This window comes from Pan troglodytes, chromosome 8 (assembly GCF_028858775.2).
Source record: "Pan troglodytes isolate AG18354 chromosome 8, NHGRI_mPanTro3-v2.0_pri, whole genome shotgun sequence".
Taxonomy (NCBI): Eukaryota; Metazoa; Chordata; class Mammalia; order Primates; family Hominidae; genus Pan; species Pan troglodytes.
In genome coordinates this window covers 58860605-58882174 of record NC_072406.2, presented here as the reverse complement: position 1 = coordinate 58882174, position 21570 = coordinate 58860605, and the positions used below count along the sequence as shown (strand labels likewise).

General features: G+C 38.3%; 1 pseudogene; it reads left to right on the top strand.

Moving 5' to 3' along the window:
- Window positions 1-21570, top strand: part of LOC450454 (poly(ADP-ribose) glycohydrolase pseudogene) — a 90765-nt pseudogene that overhangs the window by 5153 nt on the left and 64042 nt on the right.

The window sequence follows — 21570 nt, the reverse complement described above, 5'->3', positions numbered from 1 at the left end:
GGAAACCTTAGGAAGCCAGAAGTAGTGATATGGTTTTCTATCTAGTTACTTCTTTGGCATCTCAAATTTAGTATAGGCAGAATCGACCTAATCGTATTTCTTCCTTAAACACAATTCTCTTGTATTCCATATTTCTACTTAAGGCTGTCATCATTTTTCAAGTCTCTCAAGCTCAAAGCTTAAAGTCACTTTTAACTTCCCCTATTATTGTGAAGTCTGTAATGACTCTCCTCACTTTTACTACTCTCACAAGGACTAGTTTATGTTCTTGGCCAGTAACTGTTCAATCTAGTGGATCATCAGAATCACTTTTGGAAAAAAAAAAAAAATAGATTCCAGCTCCCCTCATGCCTTCATCCTACTCACATATAGATTCTGATTCAGAAGGACTGGGGTGTGGCTGGCTTCCTGATGATCCAGATAGTTTGGGAACCACTGACCTGGACTAGTAGCTTCCTCCCTAGTTTCTGGCAATAAGCTCTTCCCTCTTGCCCCTCAGATTTATCCTCCAGGCTGTCATGCATGACTGTGAACCTCCTAGATGAGAGGAATCATGTCTTTCAACACGTTTTTTGTGCTTCTCTTTGTGGGTCATTCAAGATCCTATTGTATGGTATGATCCTGGCTGACTTTTCAACCATATTTTCTTTTGCTTTCTTTTTAAGTTCTTTATATTTCCCTGATATTGGTGCCTTTGCTTATAATTTTCTCTTTATGTGACTGCATGTTTACTTTTCAAGGCATAAGTCAAGCCTTACCTTTTCCGAAGAAATCTTACCGATTATGCCCACGTTCTCCTGTTCACTGAAGTAGTGTCTTCCTCAGAAATAACCTTAATTCCTTTATCAGGACCTCTTTTAATAATCATGATAATTAAGAATCAACATTTACTAAGCGTAAACCAGATAATGCCCTAAACGCTTTACATGATCTATTTTTACTTAATTAAGCCTTATCTCATGAGAGATAGTTATTTTGCATGTTTACAAATGAGGGATCTGAGATACAGAGAAATGACCCCTCACAGGGTAACATAGGAAGCTAATGGGAGAATCAGGATTTGAATGCAGATGTTCTGATTCCATAGCCTATGCTCTTATCCATTAGGCCATACCAACTCTTTTAGGCACCAGTCATTTTCTACCCTGTGTCATATGTATTAACATTTATGTTCCTGTCTTACCCATATACTTGAGGGCAAATACTTGAGTTATTAATCTTTTGTTTAACCCGTAGAACCTAGCATAGTTCCTTGCATGTACAACATGCTGTATATGTTTTCTATTGGAAGGAATGTATGAATATACTTTTTTTTAATAGTTTTCAAACAAAAAACTATTACCAGTTGGATGGACACTAAAGGAATCAAGACAGTGGAATCAGACAGGTATAGAAACATTCCTATGTAGAGAAATGAATAATAATACATGGATGTTTTATCTTGTTGCTTTAATATTTTCTCTCTTTGTTCATGCTTTTCTGTTCTCCTTTATCTATGTTAATTCAAAATCAACTTATAAGTAATTTTTTAGAGAGTCCTGTGTGCCAGGGACTGTCCTGTATACTTGAGATACCGAGATGAGAGAGGAATAGTCCGTGTCTTTTTTTTTTCTTTTTTTGAGATGGAGTCTCACTCTGTTGCCCAGGCTGGAGTGTAGTGGCGTGATCTTGGCTAACTGCAAGCTCTGCCTCCTGGGTTCACACCCTTCCCCTGCCTCAGCCTCCCAAGTAGCTGGGACTACAGGCGCCCACCACCACGCCTGGCTAATTTTTTGTATTTTTAGTAGAGATGGGGTTTCACCGGGTTAGCCAGGATGGTCTCGATCTCCTGACCTCGTGATCTGCCTGCCTCGACCTCCCAAAGTGCTGGGATTACAGGTGTGAGCCACTGCGCCCGGCCAGTCTGTGTCTTTAAGATACTTACAGTGTAGCAGTGGCCACAGACACAAAAACACATAATTACTGCCTGGTGTGATAGATGCAATAGTAAAGGTATGAGCAAGGCACAGTGGTGGTTAGTGTGTAGAAGAAACAAATGTTCAACTTTACCTTTGGTCCCTAAAGGAAGACTGCACAGAGAGGTGAGTAACATTTATGACTTGAAGGAAAGGCGGGTGTTTGCCAGACACACAGCTGCAGGGAGGGCATTAGGGATCACATACAAAGACATGGAGTCATGGAAGACATGCTGTGTGCTCAGGTGACCACAGGGAGTTTAATTACTGCTGTGACACTGGAGGTATGATTGGATAAGTGACTTTTTTGTATTATAAGTTGTTTTTAGTTCCTTCTGTTCTCTTGTAGTTTGGATAGTAAAGAAAACAACAATACAAGAATAGAATCCATGATGAGTTCTGTACAAAAAGATAACTTTTACCAACCTAATGTAGAAAAATTAGAAAATGTTTCTCAGCTAAGTCTTGATAAGTCACCCACTGTAAAAAGTACACAGTGTTTGAACCAGCATCAGACTGCAGCAATGTGTAAGTGGCAAAATGAAGGGAAACACACGGAGCGGCTTTTGGAAAGTGAACCTCAAACAGTAACCCTGGTACCAGAGCAGTTTAGTAATGCTAACATTGATCGGTCACCTCAAAATGATGATCACAGTGACACAGATAGTGAAGAGAATAGAGACAACAGTTTCTCACAACTGTAAAGCTTGCAAATGCAAAGCAGACTACGGAAGATGAACAGGCCAGAGAAGCCAAAAGCCACCAGAAGTGCAGCAAGTCTTGCCATCCTGGGGAAGACTGTGCAAGTTGTCAGCAAGATGAGATAGACATGGTGCCAGAGAGTCCATTGTCAGATGTTGGCTCTGAGGATGTTGGTACTGGGCCAAAAAATGACAACAAATTGATTAGACAAGAAAGTTGCCTAGGAAATTCTCCTCCATTTGAGAAGGAAAGTGAACCCGAGTCACCGATGGATGTGGATAATTCTAAAAATAGTTGTCAAGACTCAGAAGCAGATGAGGAGACAAGTCCAGGTTTTGATGAACAAGAAGATGGTAGTTCCTCCCAAACAGCAAATAAACCTTCAAGGTTCCAAGCAAGAGACGCTGACATTGAATTTAGGAAACGGTACTCTACTAAGGGCGGTGAAGTTAGATTACATTTCCAGTTTGAAGGAGGAGAGAGTCGCACTGGAATGAATGATTTAAATGCTAAACTACCTGGAAATATTTCTAGCCTGAATGTAGAATGCAGAAATTCTAAGCAACATGGAAAAAAGGATTCTAAAATCACAGATCATTTCATGAGACTGCCCAAAGCAGAGGACAGAAGGTAATTTTCTGTCAGGAGTATCTCTCCAATAGCATAATATGCTTTATAGTTTTGTAAGGGAGTTTAACGAAGCTGTGATTTCTAGTAAAGCAAAGAAATGGTTTTGTTTCTTCTTAACTACTTATGCTAAATTTAAACCTAGACTCCAAAGTTTAAACTCTAAAAAGGCTAGAAACAGAAAACAAGAAATAAAATAAATATTAGAAATCAGATTTTTAGTTTCATGAGTTTCCTTTTGGTATTTATGGGAATTACTAGAACATGAAAATACTAGGTTGATAGTAGCTACTGTTTCTTCAGCCAGACATTCTTCTAGACCATTGTATATTACACTTTTTTTTTTTTTTTACACTTTGTTTAATGCCGTGACAGGCAGACAGATGGTATTATACTCACTAAATGAGATAACTGAGATTTGGGTAAGAGAATTCACTGGAATCATGTACCTTCTGAGTGGTAATGCTGGGATTTAAATCCAGGTGTGTTATATTACAAAGCTTATATTTTGCCGTTACCCCATATGGAATCTTAAATCCCATCCATGATTTCTGTGATTTGAGTTTCCTGAGATAGTGCAATCAGCATGCAATAGTGAGTTCACTTCATTGAAAATTACTGTGTAGATGATACTGTGACCATGACTCATTTCTGTTTTGAGAAGGTGATTTACATGTGTTTGGAACTTTCTTCCACAGACTGTTGAAAATAAGCTCTTGAGTTTTATAAGCTTTATAGGTTTTTCTTTTGATTGTAAATATAAAACATAATGAAGTGAGTGACCAAGTATGGCATACTTTAAACAATAACGTCTGGGTAAGTTTTGTGCTTGTGTATCTAAGGGAATTAAAACAGTAAATAATTTGTGACTAAATACATTTGTCTTGACCTTAGAAAAGAACAATGGGAAACCAAACATCAAAGAACAGAAAGGAAGATCCCTAAATACGTTCCGCCTCACCTTTCTCCAGATAAGAAGTGGCTTGGAACTCCCATTGAGGAGATGAGAAGAACGCCTCGGTGTGGGATCCGGCTGCCTCTCTTGAGACCATCTGCCAATCACACAGTAACTATTCGGGTAGGTAGCACCTCTTATCTATGATGAGAGAAGACTGGAAGTCCTTATTTATTGTGATATTTATTAAGTGATAAACAGACCAAGGCTTAGAAAGTTCTTCTGTTTTCTGCATATATAAAATACTGAGAATTCTACAGAATGGAGCAATATAATGATAACTTACTTAGTATAGAACTTAACAAATTAGCAATCATTAGCAATCATTATCAGCTGATGGTGAAGATTTTTTTTTTCCAGTATTTTTAAGAAACCTCATTGGATTCTTTTTTTTTCTTTTTACTCAGTTGATAGTATTGTGTACTGACTGCAGAATCCTGAATTCGTCCCTAAATTTCAAAATTACGTATGGTTTAGTGTCCTTAAATCATTATCCAGTTGTGCCTTTTTTTTTTTTTTTTTTTTTGCTGGAGACCAGAGTTTTCTTATTACTCAAATCAGTCTCCTCGAGCATTTGGGGATCAGAGTTTTTAAGGATAATTTGGTGGTTTGGGGAAGGCCAGTGAGTCGAGAGTGCTGATTGGTTGGGTCAGAAGAAGAAATAATGGGAAGCTGAAGCTGTCCTCTTGTGCTGAGTCAGTTCCTGGGTGGGGACAAGATCAGATGAGCCAGTTTATCCATCTGGGTGGTGCCAGCTGATCCATCAAGTGCAGGGTCTGCAAAATATCCCAAGCACTGATCTTAGCAGTTTAGGGAGGGTCAGAATCTTGTAGCCTCCAGCTGCATGACTCCTAAACCATAATTACTAATCTTGTGGCTATTTTGTTAGTCCTACAGTGGCAGTCTAGTCCCCAGGCAAGAAGGGGGTTTCTTTTGGGAAAGGGCTGTTACCATGTTTGTTTTAACATTATATTATAACATTATAACAACATTGTAACAAAACATAACAAAAGACTAACATTATAACAAAAGACTATAACGAGGGCTATGGGAGTTACAAGCCAAGAACCTGGACAAAAACCAATGTGAATATCATAACACTATACTAACAGAAACTGTACATATTAAATAAACCTCCTTCCCTGCTTCCCCTAGTTCTTAGTAACCTCTTTTGTACTTTTTGTGTGTTCTTGCTTTTAAAAAACAACTTCATTGAGGTATATAAAAATTCACCCATTTTAAGTGCTCGATTTGGTGATATTGAGTCCATTTATTGAGCTATGTGACCATCACCATAATCCAGTTTTAGATTTCCGTCACTTGCTGGGTAGTTTTAAACATTCATCTCATTTATTAGTCAGGTTTTATATAGATTTCACACGCAGTACTAAAAAAAATTGACATGATCCCTTTTAACATACAATTTAGTGTAGATGTGATTAACTATTTTGAAATTCAGAATTCTTTAGCATATGTAGAGGTGAGAGTAACATTGAGCAGAGTTATGGGGTTTGAGCTGAGCTCTAAAAGATAAGCATAAATTTCTGAGGTGCAGTTAGTAAGATAGGAGACTTCCAGACAGATATATAAGGTTTATAAGAAAAGGCTGTGTGGTTGAAAACTATCTGTTTTAGAAATGGAAAACAGTGCCTTTGCTGGAGTGTGGAATTTGGGTGGGGAATGAGGAAGAGACTTGAAAATTGGATTGGGTTCATATCACAGGGGGCTTCAAGTGCCAGGAACCAGACTTAAGTCATGTCTGTGCAGACAGTATCTGTGCTGTAGCAAGATTAATCAGACAGCTGCAATGTAAGGAAAACAGAAGTGAGGATACACTGGGAGATGGGAGAGGTAATGTAAGAGCCCAGATAAGAGTTAAGTAAGGTAACAGTATGTACCGAATTGTGCCACATAGAGGTGCTTCAGGGGTTCTTTTGAAGTTTGATGCAAATTTCATTTCTAAATTATATTTTTAACAGTGAAAAACTTGTTAAAAAAGAACTGCACAATCAAATTTGAAGATGCTTAATTCCACATTTGAACCAGCTGTTTTTGCCAAGATAACCCATTTTTGTGCAGACCATAGAGCCAAGATTCCCTTGCTACCATTTATCTGAAGAGTTAGCTTAATATCAAAATAAAGTTTGTAAAATGTTACCATTTGCAACTGTATAGGTGGATGAATCAGGATTTTCTTAATAATGTGTAAGAGAGATAAATGTAAACTAAATGGTAGATTGATGTAAGCTTTAACTCTCATCCCTAACTCCTACTTTCAAATTTTGTATTTAAAACTGTCTCATCATCACTTATTGATATCAGAGTAAGTAAGTAAAAGTTACTATAAAAACTGTATTTCTTTTTTTTTTTGATGGAGTTTTTTGCTCTTGCTGCCCAGGCTGGAGTGCAATAGCACGATCTCGGCTCATGGCAATCTCCACCTCCCGGGTTCAAGCAATTCTCCTGCCTCAGCCTCCCGAGTAGCTGGGATTACAGGCATGCGCCACCACGCCTGGCTAATTTTGTATTTTAGTAGAGACGGGGTTTCTCCATGTTGGTCAGGCTGATCTCAAACTCCCGACCTCAGGTGATCTGCCCACCTCGTCCTTCCAAAGTGCTGGGATTACAGGCGTGAGCCACCGTGCCTGGCCAAAAACTGTATTTCTAAAAATAGCTTTGGTGTGACTTTAAATGACTTTATGTCAAATTTCTTAGGGAAAAAAGGGATTCTGCTATTTTAAAAAGCTTGAAAATCACTGAGATAATAATCATGGGGATAAAAAAGAAATTAGAAGGTTGCATTATTATGAGGTAAAATTGACAGAATATGGTGAATTCCTAAATATGGGTGACAAATAAAAAGGAGTTGTCGATAATGCATGTAAAATTAAGGTTCTTAGTCTGGATTACTGAGATGATGTTAATGGTGAGGAACTGGAGAAAAGATGGACAGAGGGTGTTAAGTGATATTTTAGCTTTTTCTCTTCCTCCTCTCTCCTACCCTCCCACAAAGAAAACCCAAACCATCCTGTACCGTCATTATATCTCTCTAATATCTACCATCTCTACCATCAGATAATCTCTATAGTTAACGTTTCTTTCTTAGATACCCAGGACCCTTGAGTTTTTAAAATCTTCTATTTTATTACAACAGCAATGCAAGACTATTGTAAAAAATACGCAACTATTATATGAAAGCATGTAACTCAGAAAACCCATCTGTCAGTCTTATTCCCAGAGTTTAACAATTTGTTGTATTTTCTTCTAGATTCTTATTCCTGAATATGATAATAAGATATAAATGTAATTAACAGTTACTTAATAGCAATGTTTAGTTACATTATTAAGATTCCAGATGTTAATAGTTACAGATTTTGAAATAGTAAAATGAAAGTTGGGCATGATAGCTCACACCTGTAATCCCAGCACTTTAGGACGCCAAGGCAGGAGGATTGCTTGAGGACAGGAGTTCAAGACTAGCCTGGGCAACATAGGGAGAGCCCATCTGTACAAAAAGTTAAAAAATTAGCCAGGCATGGTGGCACATGCCTGTAGTCCTAGCTACTCATGAGGCTAAGGCAGAAGGATTACTTGAGCCCTGCAGTTTAGCCTGGATGACAGAGTAAGACCCTGTTTCTTAAAAATAAAACCAACATTTAGCCTTAGAAATGTAAGGCAATCTGAAATTGCACTTAGTGGTCGATTTCCAACAAACACATGCATACGTGCGTGCATGCAAACACAGAGCCACACACAAAGCATATTACATGTATGTTCCCCTTTTGTGAAGCTCAACTGGTACCTATGCTGTTTTATCAGATGATATGGAACGTCCTTATAAAATCACCTTTGGGACGTTCTTATGAGGGTGAAAATACTTTCAGCATAACTGCTGATTCTGTCACATCTGACTTTTTTTTTTTTTTTTTTTTTGAGATGGACTCTTGCTCTGTCACCCAGACTGGAGTGCAGTGGTGTGATCTCGGCTCACTGCAACCTCTGCCTCCCGGGTTCAAGCGATCCTCCTACCTCACCCTCCCAAGTAGCTGGGACTATAGGTGCATACCACCAACCTCGGCTGATGTTTGTATTTTTAATAGAGACGGGGTTTCACCATGTTGGCTAGGCTAGTCTTAAACTCCTGACCTCAGGTGATCACCCGCCTGGGCCTCCCAATGTGCTGGGATTACAGGTGGGAGCCACTGCTCCTGGCCTTCTTTTTTTTTTTTTTTTTTTTTTTTTTTTTTAAAGAGACAGGATCTCACTCCGTCACCCAGGCTGGATTGCAGTAGCAGTGGTGTGTGATCTTGGCTCACTGCAGCCTCCAACTCTTAGGTTCAAGCAATCCTTCCACCTCAGCCTCCTGAGTAGCTGGGGTTACAGGCATGTGCCACCACACGTGGCTAATTTTCTAAATTTGTAGCTATGTTTGCCCAGGCTGATTTTGAACTCCAGGCCTCAAGTGATCCTCCAGCCTCAACCTCCCAAAGTGTTGAGATTGCAGGCGTGAGCAACTGTGCCTGGCCATATTTGACTCCATAGACATTTCTTTTCTCCTTGGAATATACTCATCCTTTGGCTCCGTGATACAATATAATCCTAAATTTCTTTCTTCCTCCTTAGCCAATTCTTATTTTCCTTTTAGGCTGTTCTTCTGTATGTGACAAGTAAGTGTTATTGGAGTTCCTCAAGCCTTTTTCATAGGTCCTTTTTTCTTCTGTCTCTCTCTGATTGGTCTCACCCACCCTTGTGGTTTTAGTGATCACCTATATAGATGGCTCACAGGTCTTTCTTTCCTTTCCTTCCTTTCTTTCCTTTCTTTCCTTTCTTTCCTTTCTTTCCTTTCTTTCCTTTCTTTCCTTTCTTTCCTTTCTTTCCTTTCTTTCCTTTCTTTCCTTTCTTTCCTTTCTTTCCTTTCTTTCCTTTCTTTCCTTTCTTTTCTTTTCTTTCTTTCTTTCTTTCTTTCTTTCTTTCTTTCTTTCTTTCTTTCTTTCTTTCTTTCTTTCACAGAGTCTTGCTCTGTCGCCAGGCTGGAGTGCAGTGGCGCAATCTCAGCTCACTGCAACCTCTGCCTCCCAGGTTCAAGCGATTCGCCTGCCTCAGCCTCCTAAGTAGCTGGGACTACTGATGCGCGCCACGATGCCTAACTAATTTTTGTATTTTTAGTAGAGATGAGGTTTCACCATGTTGGCCAGGAAGGTCTCGATCTCTTAACCTTGTGATCCACCCTCCTCAACCTCCCAAAGTGCTGGGATTACAGGCGTGAGCCACCACCCCCGGCCCAGGTTTATTTTTCTTAAGTTGCAGTGTTACTAAACTGAACCTGGGTACACTCACCCAGTGAAGTAAAGCCAAACACCGACACTGACGTCTGTAACAAGAGAAGTAGGGGTGTTTGTTTGCAGGGCACCAAGCAAGTAGAATAGGATGGCTATTGCTTAAAACCTGACCTCCCCAATGGCTTACAAGCAAGATTTTTTAAAGGCAGAGATATATTCTAGGAAAGCAGAAGTTATTGGCAAAATCATACATCAATACGTGGGGGTTATATATTGGTTTGGTCCCAAAAGGCAGGATATCTTGAAGTGGGGTTGCAGGATTCAGAGATTCTTTGATTTGCGATTGTTTAAGGAAGCAAGGCTTTGTCTAGAAACTTGGGATCAGCGGAAAGGAATGTTAAGGTTTGGCATGTGGGTGTCACTGTCTCCAGGCCCCTCAGGAAGAAATTTAGAATGAAGAACATCAGTCAGAGTTCAGTCTTCAGTTCCCCCTTATGTGATGATGGTGGTTGGCACTTTCCATTTGGCGGGGGTCTGAGTTTCTGAAAAATAACTCAGGGACCTATGTCAAGATGTTATCTTTATTTTCTATAGGGAGCAACACATCTTGTGGCTCTGACTTCCATGAGTGGCTATTGGTTTAAGCTGTTATTACCTCCTTGCTTATCTGGTGGCTCATTTACTTCTCAAGGCTAGATAGGTGCCTGGAATTTCCCTTGAAGGTTTCAGATATGATGAGGTTTCTCTTCAAATAACCTGATCAGTCTTTTATTCTTTAATTCGTAGTGCCCCCCTTCCTTTTTTCCTTTTTCTCCTTTTTTCCTTTTTGCCTTTGTTAGATGCCCAGGCACGTCACAGTACCAAGCGTTATCAATACCAGCTCACATTCCTTTCCTTATTTGGAAAGAGAACTAACTTTCCAGCTTATTACAGACATGCCTTCCCCTTTCCTCTCCGCTTTCTTTCACATGCCCACCTTATCTAAAAAAATCAAATGTTTAGCTAACCGGAATTAGTTTAGATTGTACGACCCGACCCCAGCCAATGGGGAAAGGGTACAGGGGCAGGACTTGCGTCAGGAATAAAGGCTCTTGTGCCCCTTTGTTCAGGTGTGCTCTCATGGCGACTGGCCAAGGAGGCACTCCTCTGTGCAGAAGTAAAATTGCTTTGCTAAGAATCCTTTGTTCGAGTGTTCAATTTCCTTAGGATTTTGAGCGTTATTCCTAACAAAGGGATTCGAGATTTTCTTTTATTTCCTTGCTTGAGGGCACTCCTGGCAGGCCCCTAAGAGGGCTCCCTGCTCTGTCTCAGCAGATGTTTTTATGAAGCTGCCTGTTTGACAGTCTTCTTTCCATAGTTCTTCCCTTTTTAAGGAATGTTGGTGAATAGAGTCAAACTCTGTAAAATATTTAAAGAAATTTATTCTGAGCCAAATATGAGTGACCAATGGCCTGTGACACCGCCCCAGGAGATCTGAGTACATGTGCCCAAGGTGGTCAGGCTACAGGTTGGTTTTATATGTATTAGAGAGGTATAAGACGTCAATCAATACATGTAAGATGCATATTGATTTGGTCCAGCAGGCAGGACAACTCGAAAGGGGCTTCCAGGTCATAGATTCTCTGCTTGGCAATTGGTTTAAAGGGTTATTATCTAAAGACCTGGAATCAATAGAAAGGAATGTCTGGGTTAAGAAGGGTTTCTAAAGACCAAGGTTTTATCATGCAGTTGATGCTTGTAGGTAACAGGCTTCAGAGCTCTTACCAGATGCTTCATTACTTCTCTCCTGGACTGGATCAGGGAAGACCTGGAAAGGGAAGGGGATTCTCTACAGCAGCAGTCCCCAACTTTTCGGCACCGGGGACCAGTTTTATGGAAGACCATTTTTCCATGGGTTGGGGGATGGTTTCAGAATGAAACTGTTCCACCTCAGATCATCAGGCATTTGTTAGATTCTCATAAGGAGTGTGCAACTTAGATCCCTCACATGCGCAGTTCATAATAGGGTTCTTCCTCTTATGAGAATCTGATGTTGCCACTGACCTGACAGAAGGCAGAGCTCAGCCTTGCTCACCTCCTGCTATGCGGCCTGGTTCCTAACAGGCCATAGACCCCTAGTCCATGCCTGTCTGCATTCCGGGGGATTGGGGACCCTTGCTCTACAGAATGTAGATTTTACCCACAAGAGACAGTTTAGCAGGGCCATTTCAAAATATTTCAAATAAATACATTTTGGGGTAAAATACTTCCGTTTCTTTCAGAGCTTGGTATCTGTCATGTTGGTATCTTAATTGCTATAAAGAATCTGCCTTGTCAGTCTTAAAGTACCTGTTTTAATGTTAATGCTGGTCAGTCACATCTAAATTTCAAAGGGAGGAAGGTATAATGAAGCATGTCCAACCACCCGTTCCCATCATGGCCTGAACTAGTGTATGGGGTTTGCTTTAGAATGCCCTTGGCTGAGGGAGGGGCCCATTCAGTTGGTCGGGGGGCTTAGAATTTTATTTTTGTTTCACCCTTTTCCTTGTTAATTTTTTAGCCTTTAGAGTTAAGCTCAGTTGCCACTTCCTCAAGGAAGCCTTACCTAAGTTTACCAGATAAACTAAATCTGAGCTGGTCTCATAACACAGTGTTCCTCGTATTCATAACATATTACAAGTGAAATTATATATTTATGTGATTATGCTCTGCAGTGAAGTACTCATACATACTACCACATGGATTAATCTTGAAAACATTATGCTAAGTGAAAAAGGCCAGACACAAAAGGCCACATATTATATGATTTCTTTTATATGAAATATCCAGAATAGGCATAATGTTAAACTTTAAACCATAATCTCTTTCTCTTACCAGTGGCAAATCTATATGGGTCTGCAGCAATGTTAATACTCCTCCTTAGAAGAAAGGATTTGATTGAGAGGCATAAGGCAGAATGAGAGACCAAGGCAAGTTTTAGAGCAGGAGTGAAAGTTCATTAAAAAGCTTTAGAGCAGGAATGAAAGGAAGTAAAGTACACTTGGAAGAGGGCCAAGCGGGCGACTTGAGAGATCAAGTACACAGTTTGACCTTTGACTTGAGGTTTTATATGTTGGCATGCTTCCAGGGGGTTGTGTCCCCTTCTCCCCTGATTCTTCCCTTGAGATGGGCTGTCTGCATGTGCAGTGTGATTACTGGAGTTGTACACATGCTTGCTTGAGGTATTCTTCCCTTACCAGTTGAGTGTTCTTATAGGGTCATATACCAGTTAAACTTTGCCATTTTGCTCCCTAGTACACATGCTGGAGCTGACTTGCCCAACTCCTAAGATCTTAACAGGAAGCTGCTGATCACCAATTTCAGATTTTTCTATCTATTGGGTGACTCCTTTCCCTGGCGCCGGCTGCTTCCAATTATTTTAGAGAGGCAGTTTCACAACTCTGTGTGCATCACTTGAGGGTTGTCTGACATTCCTGGTAGTGGTAGGGACCCTGTCCTGCCCTGCTCATGTCTGACTGGCTACCTACTGTACCACTTCCTCAAACATTTACTTAATAGTTATTATAGTAGCATATGTGTGTATATATATATATATTTGCATGTATATGCGTACACATGTACACATGCCAGGTTCTATCTTACATATTCAGAATACAAAGTTAATATGGTTATTTTCAGGAAGTTTGGGATCTAGTGGGGGAGAGGAAAACAAGTGTGCTCTAGCATGATAATCATCTAACAAAACAAGATAAATAGCTGCCTACTTTGAAGTTTCTAAAGACTTCATAAAGATAATGAAAATCTGGCAGAGCTATGAAGGTGACAATAGAGATTTAACCAGATACAGTGGGGGAGGTGGCAATTGGTAGTAGTGGTATTAAAAAGAGAGGCCACAGTAGTATGTATACAGGCATATAAATATGAAAATGAATTTGCTATGTTTAAGGAATTTTAAGTGTTAAGACTTGTTTAGAATGAATGGTGTTTTGATAAGAAAGTATATGAAAATCAGGATGACATTTAGAATCAGAGTATAGGCGTTATAGCATTAGAAGCCTGGGAGTTCTTTAGAAAGGGTTTTATGGGGGCTAGATGTGTCTAGCAACAGCTGGAGTTAGGGAGAAGGATGGGAAACACTTAGTAAAAGCTGAGGCAAGGAAGGATTCCTAGGGGATATGGAGCTAGAATATATACTATATCTGGTGACTTGGAACCTGGTTGAATGGAGGTGAGGAATGGGAAGAACTGAAGGGTTCTTTGGTGATTTCTTGCCTGGGAGCTGGTCTCTATTTTATAGCATTTGCTTTGGTTACTTAGGATTATTTTATAGAAGATACATTTTGTTTTTATGCACTGACAATTTTGTTTACCCTCAATTTCAGGTAGATCTTTTGCGAGCAGGAGAAGTTCCTAAACCTTTTCCAACACATTATAAAGATTTGTGGGATAACAAGCGTGTTAAAATGCCTTGTTCAGAACAAAATTTGTACCCAGTGGAAGATGAGGTAAGAACAAAACCGAGATTCTTTTAGTCTCTGAAAAATGGTTTGGTACTTGCTTGTTTGACCTTTGATTCTGTGATGCAAAAGAACTTAAAATAGCTTCCTCATATGTTTTTCTTTTTTCCAAAAGAATGGTGAGCGAACTGCGGGGAGCCGGTGGGAGCTCATTCAGACTGCACTTCTCAACAAATTTACACGACCCCAAAACTTGAAGGTATGTTGTTTTTTACCATTCTTGCCTCTTTATGGGCCCTGTGTCTCCTCTTTCAAAGACTTTTTGGTCTTAATAGACTCAGGTAGCAACATTCTTTAGATGCAAAGTGCTTGCTTCCTGGCACTAAGGAAGGCTCCTTAGAGACATTCTACTAGGAAATGAGAAGAACTGAGAGTTGCAAATGCCTTGCCTGGAGCCACACAGAATAATTTGGAGAACTAGGAATAATACCTCTGTTTCTTGATTCCCCATCCAATTTCCTTCAGTTCAAGCTTCTCTTTCTTTTTTTTGTTTTAAAATTATCATGTTTCTGAAATATCTTTAAAAGTAAATCAGGAAAGAATTATGACTTCAGCAATATTTGCCCAAAGGGAAGCTGAGTTTCCCAATGATTGAAGTATATGTTAAGCATTCTGGTTTTTATTGCCCTTAATATAGCTCCTAGCAGTTTAATAATTTATTAATCTTATATTTGGCAATAATTTATTTTTGATATATTTATATTTCATTTATGACTGCAAGGGTAACTAGTAGATTGTTTTTCTAATATCTAAAATATGAGTGAGTGTGTGTGTGTATATATATATATTTATATTTTGGGGGCACTATAGCCATGAAAACTTTCCATGTTTTTATAAATATAAACAGTGACAGAATTTTTTATACTTCTATGAAAATGAGTTTTATTTTCTTTCAGAGACTTAATTTGTTGTGTATAGTTTCTCAGCTTTCTTAATATTTTCTACTGATACTTGCAAGTTATTGTTAAACTTTCTATACCTTTCTGTAGCTCCTGTTTTTTTTCTTTACATGGAAAACATTGATATGTTATACCATAATGTATTTTGAAGGCTTTATTCCTTGGGGACAGTGTTTCTCAATCTTCTAATGGGCTCTTTTTTTAAAAAAAGAAAAAAAAAGCAGACTGTTTATTTTTCTTTTTAACAGTACAAATTGATTTATTTAAAACAGTTACAAAAAAACACAACAAAATAGAGATTATCATTAGAATTATTAATGGTTTGTTAAAAATCAGGTAGGATTACGGGGTAAGAAATGGTATTAGGTGGGAGGAGCACCTGACTAGTTCCAAGGCTTTAGATACAATGCAGTTGATTACGTATTAATTCAGCCATTCCATACTGGGGATAGTAGATGGGGGATCAGTAATTTATCTACAGGGAACTCCTACACAGATCCATGAAGACCTCCCCAGTGCCATCCTTTTCCACTCCTTAGACCCTAAAACCACCTGGGTGACAACATTTCCGTCCTTCTTTCTCCACCCCATTCCCTATCCATATATTCTTCCCACACCTAAGGTGCTGTGCAAGCTGAGAGCAGTCTGCTCTCTGCAGCTGGAACATATCCTGTTTTGGCTACAGGGATCCTGTGTGACTAAGAAGGTTTTAGGGGCAGCCTTATTTTAATATTTCAGGTTAGCCATGAGTACAGTCAGTCCCTTCCCTAACACAATTTAGATTGTCTTGAACACAAGTATCAGGTGAGGGATCAACCCTGCCTCCAGCAATACCAGCAATATGCTAACCACTCAGGCTCACAACTACAAAAAGCAAACTCTTTAAATGGAAACAATCTCAAGTTCTGCTAGAGTTTGCTTAGTTTTAGTATAATGTTAATTATGTGTATGCAAACATAAAACTAAATATAAACTCCATATATGTGTGTGTGTGTGTGTGTGTGTATATATATATATATATATTTTTTTTTTTTTTTTTTTTTTTTTTTTAATTTGAGGCTGGGTCTTGCTCCATCACCTAGGGTGGAGTGCAGTGGGTTGATCACAGCTCACTGCAACCTCTGCTTCCCAGACTCAAGCGATCCTTATCTCAGCCTTCTGAGTAGCGGGGACTACAGGTGTATGCCACCATGCCCAGACTAATTTTGTTTATTTTAGTTTTTTGTAGAGACAGGGTTTCTCTGTGTTCCCTAGGCTGGTCTCCAACTCCTGGGCTCAAGTGATCCACCTGGCCTTGGCCTCCCAAGGTGCTGGCTGGGATTATAGGCATGAGTCACTGCTCCCAGCTAACTCCCTATACCTGTAGTGCTTATACAGCTATATCAGTTTGATTTTTTTTTTAAATTTCAGGTATAATGAACCATCATTTGATTTGTATTTATTATCACAGTGAAAACAATTTGTAGTCATTATTCCTTTTTTTGCACAGAAATTTTCAAACCGCTGATCCAAACCCCAAAATAGTATGCTGAGAAATTCTTTAAAATACTACATAAAGAAGAAATTATTTTGCAATTATTACTTTTCCTACTAATCATGAACAGTTGATGGGTGTTGGTGGATACAAAGATGGGATCCTTAAATAGAACATCAGATCGCAGTGGCACAATCTCAGCTGACTGCAACCTACACCTCCCTGGCTCAAGCGATTCTCGTGCCTCAGCCTCCTGAGTAGCTGGAAAAAAATCTCAAGTTCTGCTAGAGTTTACTTGGTTTTAGTATAATGTTACAGGCATGTGCCACAGGTGCATGCCACCACACTGGGCTAATTTTTTATAGTTTTTGGCTGAGACACTGGGTCTTGCCATGTTACCCATGCTGGTCTCAAACTCCTGAGCTCAAGTGATCCACCTGCCTTGGCCTCCCAAAGTACTGGGATTACAGGCATGTAATTACCACATCTGGATGAAGGTTCGTTAGAATTTAACATACCTGTACTGTGGTGTATAGTAGGACAGCTCAATCTTTTCACTATTTTTGTCTATTAATAGTACCAGCCTTCATTCGTACAGCGTGTTGTTATTTGGCTGTTGTTTTCTAAAAACAAAATTATAAACTCACATAGAAGCAGGCTGCCCAGGAATACTACCTGGAGTCCATTTGATGAATGCTGTCTTAGGTTCTTTATTTTTATTCTTCTAAACAGAGGCTGTTTTTAAGAATTTTTATATTTCTTCAACCGCAAATAGAATAATTATAGTGAGGCCAGGTGCGGTGGCTCAAGCCTGTAACCCCAGCACTTTGGGAGGCCGAGGCAGGCAGGTCGCCAGAGGTCAGGAGTTTGAGACCATCCTGGCCAACATGGTGAAACCTCATCTCTACTAAAAATATAAAAATTAGCCGGGCATGGTGGCGGGTGCCTGTAATCCCCGCTACTCAGGAGGCTGAGACAGGAGAATCGCTTGAACCCAGGAGGCAGAGGTTGCAGTGAGCCGAGATCATGCCACTGCACTCCAGCCTGGGCAACAAAGAGCGAAACTCCATATTTGAAAAAAAGGAAAAGAATAACTATAGTGTTTTAACTTACACAGTCTGCTTACCTCTCTAGCAATTCCTTAGTGCACCATGATTATTTCAGGAAGGGGTAATTGCTTTAATCTGAATTTCCTTTTTGAGTTTCTCTTATGGTAGATTCAATAGAACAGAGTAATCCATCGAGATATTTTTCTGTCTGCTTGTGGTAATTGTTTCCTTTGCTGAAAGAATGCTTTGAGAGAGGAAGAGGGAAACATTAAATCCCTCTAATTGAATATAATGATTTTTTTGCTGTTCATATACCATTTAATGGATTTAGAGGGATTAGAGACATTCAGAATTTTAAAAAGTAATAGTGTCCTCAAAAGTTGATTTACACAGTAGTACTTATATAATGTGTGTGATAATTTGCACAGAAAGAATTTTTTGTGCTTATTGTGAATTATGAATGATAAAGAACTTACTCAGTAGTTGATAACTCAAGAGTACAGAGTAGTATCCAGTTTTTCTAATGGCAGGCAGCCTCATGGTGGACTACTTTTGAGACTTGAAGACTGAAGTAAAAATAAATACGAGCTAAAGCTTAATGCTAATTATAAAACACTAAAATAATTAGAGAATTACAGTGAAGAATTAGAATGCAATTGCTACTTAAAATTTTTTTCCTTACCAACTTTGAGGAATAATAACGTATGGATAAGAAAGTTTATCCTTTTAAAGTGTGTCATTTGATGAGTTTTGACATTTACACATACCCATGAAGCTCCCATTATAATCAAGATACAGAATGTTTGTATCATCCCCAAAGATTCCTCTCCGCACTTTGCAGTCCATTCCACTTTCTGCTCTGGCCCCAGACAACTACTAATCTGTTCTTTTTCACTATAGTTTACATTCTGCATGAATTGAATCATAGTGGGTATGTCTGGCTTCATTCACTCAAAATGAAGATAATTTTGAGATTCATCCATGTTGTTCAATATATTGATAGTTTGCTCCAGTATATGCATTGTTTATTCCTTCGCCTATTGATACACATTTCTATTTAATACTTTATGAAGTTTTGAAATTAGATACCAGTGATTGGAAAAAAAAATCCTTAAAATCTTTTAATTTTTTTTTTCTTTCTTTTTTTTTTTTTCTGAGACAGGATCTTGCTCTGTCACCCAGGCTGGAGTGCATTGGTGCAATCTCGGCTCACTGCAACCTCAACCTCCTTTGCTTAAGCGATCCTCCCATCTCAGCACCCTCATGTAGCTGAGACTACAGGCACGCACCACCATGCCTGCTTAATTTTTGTATTTTTTTCTAGGGATCTTGTCATGTTGCCCAGGCTAGTCTCGAACTCCTGGACTCAAGCGATTCACCTGCCTCGGCCTCCCAGAGTGTGCTATGATTACAGGCGTGAGCCACCGTGCAGGCCAAAATCTCTTAATTCTTTTTTTCTTTTTTTTTTTCTTTTGAGACGGAGTCTCTCTCTGTCACCCAGGCTGGAGTGCAGTGGCACGACCTCGGCTCACTGCAACATCTGACTCCCTGGTTCAAGTGAGTCTCCTGCCTCAGCCTCCCGAGTAGCTGGGATTGCAAGCATATGCCATCACACCCAGCTAATTTTTGTATTTTTATTAGAGACATGGTTTCACCATGTTGGCCAGGATGGTCTCGATCTCCTGACATTGTGATCCGCCCACCTCAGCCTCCCAAAGTGCTGGGATTACAGGCGCAAGCCACTGCGTCCAGCCTAAAATCTCTTAATTCTTAATGGAAAATGTTATGTATGACTTGTGAGCGAGAAATAAAGACTCTTTCACTCTTTCTTGCTATCTTATTTTAGGGAAGATTTTTCTTTTTCTTTTATCTTGTCTTCTCTTCTCTTTTCTTTTCTTAAGGAACTTGGATGTCCCCTGATTCCAAGTGAATAAGACACATTTTGTTGGCTCATCTTTTAACCTAGATACTTAGTATGGCATGAAGTACTATTCAGGAAGCTTTGACAGAGTATTAATTTTTTAAAAACTTATTCAATGATAACGAAATTTGGAAGATTTATAGTAATAATCTAACAGTGGTTTTCAGACCTGTGTGCCTCAGTAAAAAATATTTTGAGTGTGTATTACCAATATAAATAGTCATTTATAAATTCTACATATCTATTACTTTATTAATGTAATATGTACATTATAAAATAAAACCAAAGTAGATATTTAAAAGGATGAGATAAAAGGTAATTATAAATAAATAGTTGTTTCTGCACATCTAGTGGATTGTCTTATGCATACCTGACTCTGGAAACCAGATGTATAGTATTGCCTATTCAAACAGTTAAAAGCTACACCAGTAGATGGCATAATATTTTGACTTTTCATTCTACATAAATGTGTAATTTATGTGAACTGCTGGAGGAAGATAATAATTTATATATAGTATAAAAATACTTTATAATAAAGGAAAAAAGACAGTTTTTAAATACTTTTTTCCTAATCTCCTCGTCACCATGAAATTTTTATTTTTTATTTTTTACAAAAAAATTTATGCCTCAGCCCTATTAACTAACCCATGAAATTTTCATACTACAAATCTGCTGTGTATGTCTGAGTATATATAATCTGACGCTTTCAAGGACCACCAACAATTGTGATAACTAAGTTTATTTTTTACCCCTCAAGATCCAGTTTTTGTCTATTTGGAGTATATCACCTTATTTAGAATGCATGCTTTAGGGTGTAATTGTGTTTTTTCACCTATTACTTGACCTTTCTAATCTCATTTTTTTAAGTGAGTAATAAATTAGTATTCATTCTGTTTGTCTGTAGCTACTGATGTCCATATCAGTAGCAGGGGGAGGTAGTAGGAAGCTTGTCTAACATTATGAAATGTACTGGAGGTAATTCATAAGAGACAGGCTCTTCATAGGTCATTCACTTGGCCATACCATGACGTTTTGTTTCTGCATTTTCCACAGGATGCTATTCTGAAATACAATGTGGCATATTCTAAGAAATGGGACTTTACAGCTTTGATCGATTTCTGGGATAAGGTAAAAGTATCCTTATTTCTTTATGAAAATATTATTAACAACTCAATAAGAAGGTTTGAGAAGAATACCCATAATTCTGCCACACTAAGATAATTATCTTTTAGTTTTATAAATTTGCTGTTATTTTTTATGTATGTTTTAGGTAAATACAATTAGGAGTTAATATTGAATTTTGTTTTCATCTCTTAGAATACACATTTTCTGTTATATTTTCATACCATTATCAGCATTATCAAGGAATGTATAATAGTCCATGATTAGATTTTGAGAATATAATGGTTCTTATATTCTCAAACATACAGGTTGCATCCAGTTTTACCTTCAGTTACGTTGTGGCAACATCATTATATATGTATATATATTTTCCCATATTTGATATTGTTTCTTTAGGTGATTTCCAGAAATTAGATGACTAAGTCAAAGGGCACAAAACATTTGTTTAAAAATCTTTTAAAAACTTTTGCCATAAAATCATTTTTCCACAGATTAATTGTAGCAATTTACTATGCTGCCAGTAGTGGATAAGAATATCACTTTCATAGTACCATCAGCAGAGAGAGTCTTTTCATTTGTCTATTGGCCATTTCTATATCTTTGGAGAAATACCTATTCAAATTTTTTGTCTTTATTATTGAATTTTAGGCATTCTTTGTATATTTTAGATGCAGGTTCCTTACCAGATATATGATTTGCAAATATTTTCTCCCATTTTGTGTTTTTTTTTTTCTTTTTCTTGAGGTTACACTTTGAAGCTCAAAAATTTTTAATTTTGACAAAGTCAGTTTATCATTTTTTTTCTTTTCTTCTGTTTTCGGGATCATATTTAAGAAGCTAATCTAAGATCATGAAGATTTATGTTTCTTCTAAGAATTTTATAGCTTTAGCTCTTACACTATGACCATTACCCATTTTGTGTTAATTTTTGTATATGATGTAAATTAGAAGTCCAATTTTATTATTTTCCATGTGAATATCCATTTCGAGTTAATTTTCATATGTGGTGTAAGGTAGGAGTTCAACTTCATTATTTTGCATGTGGATAACAAGTTGTCCCAGCACCATTTGTTGAAAAGACTCTTCTATCC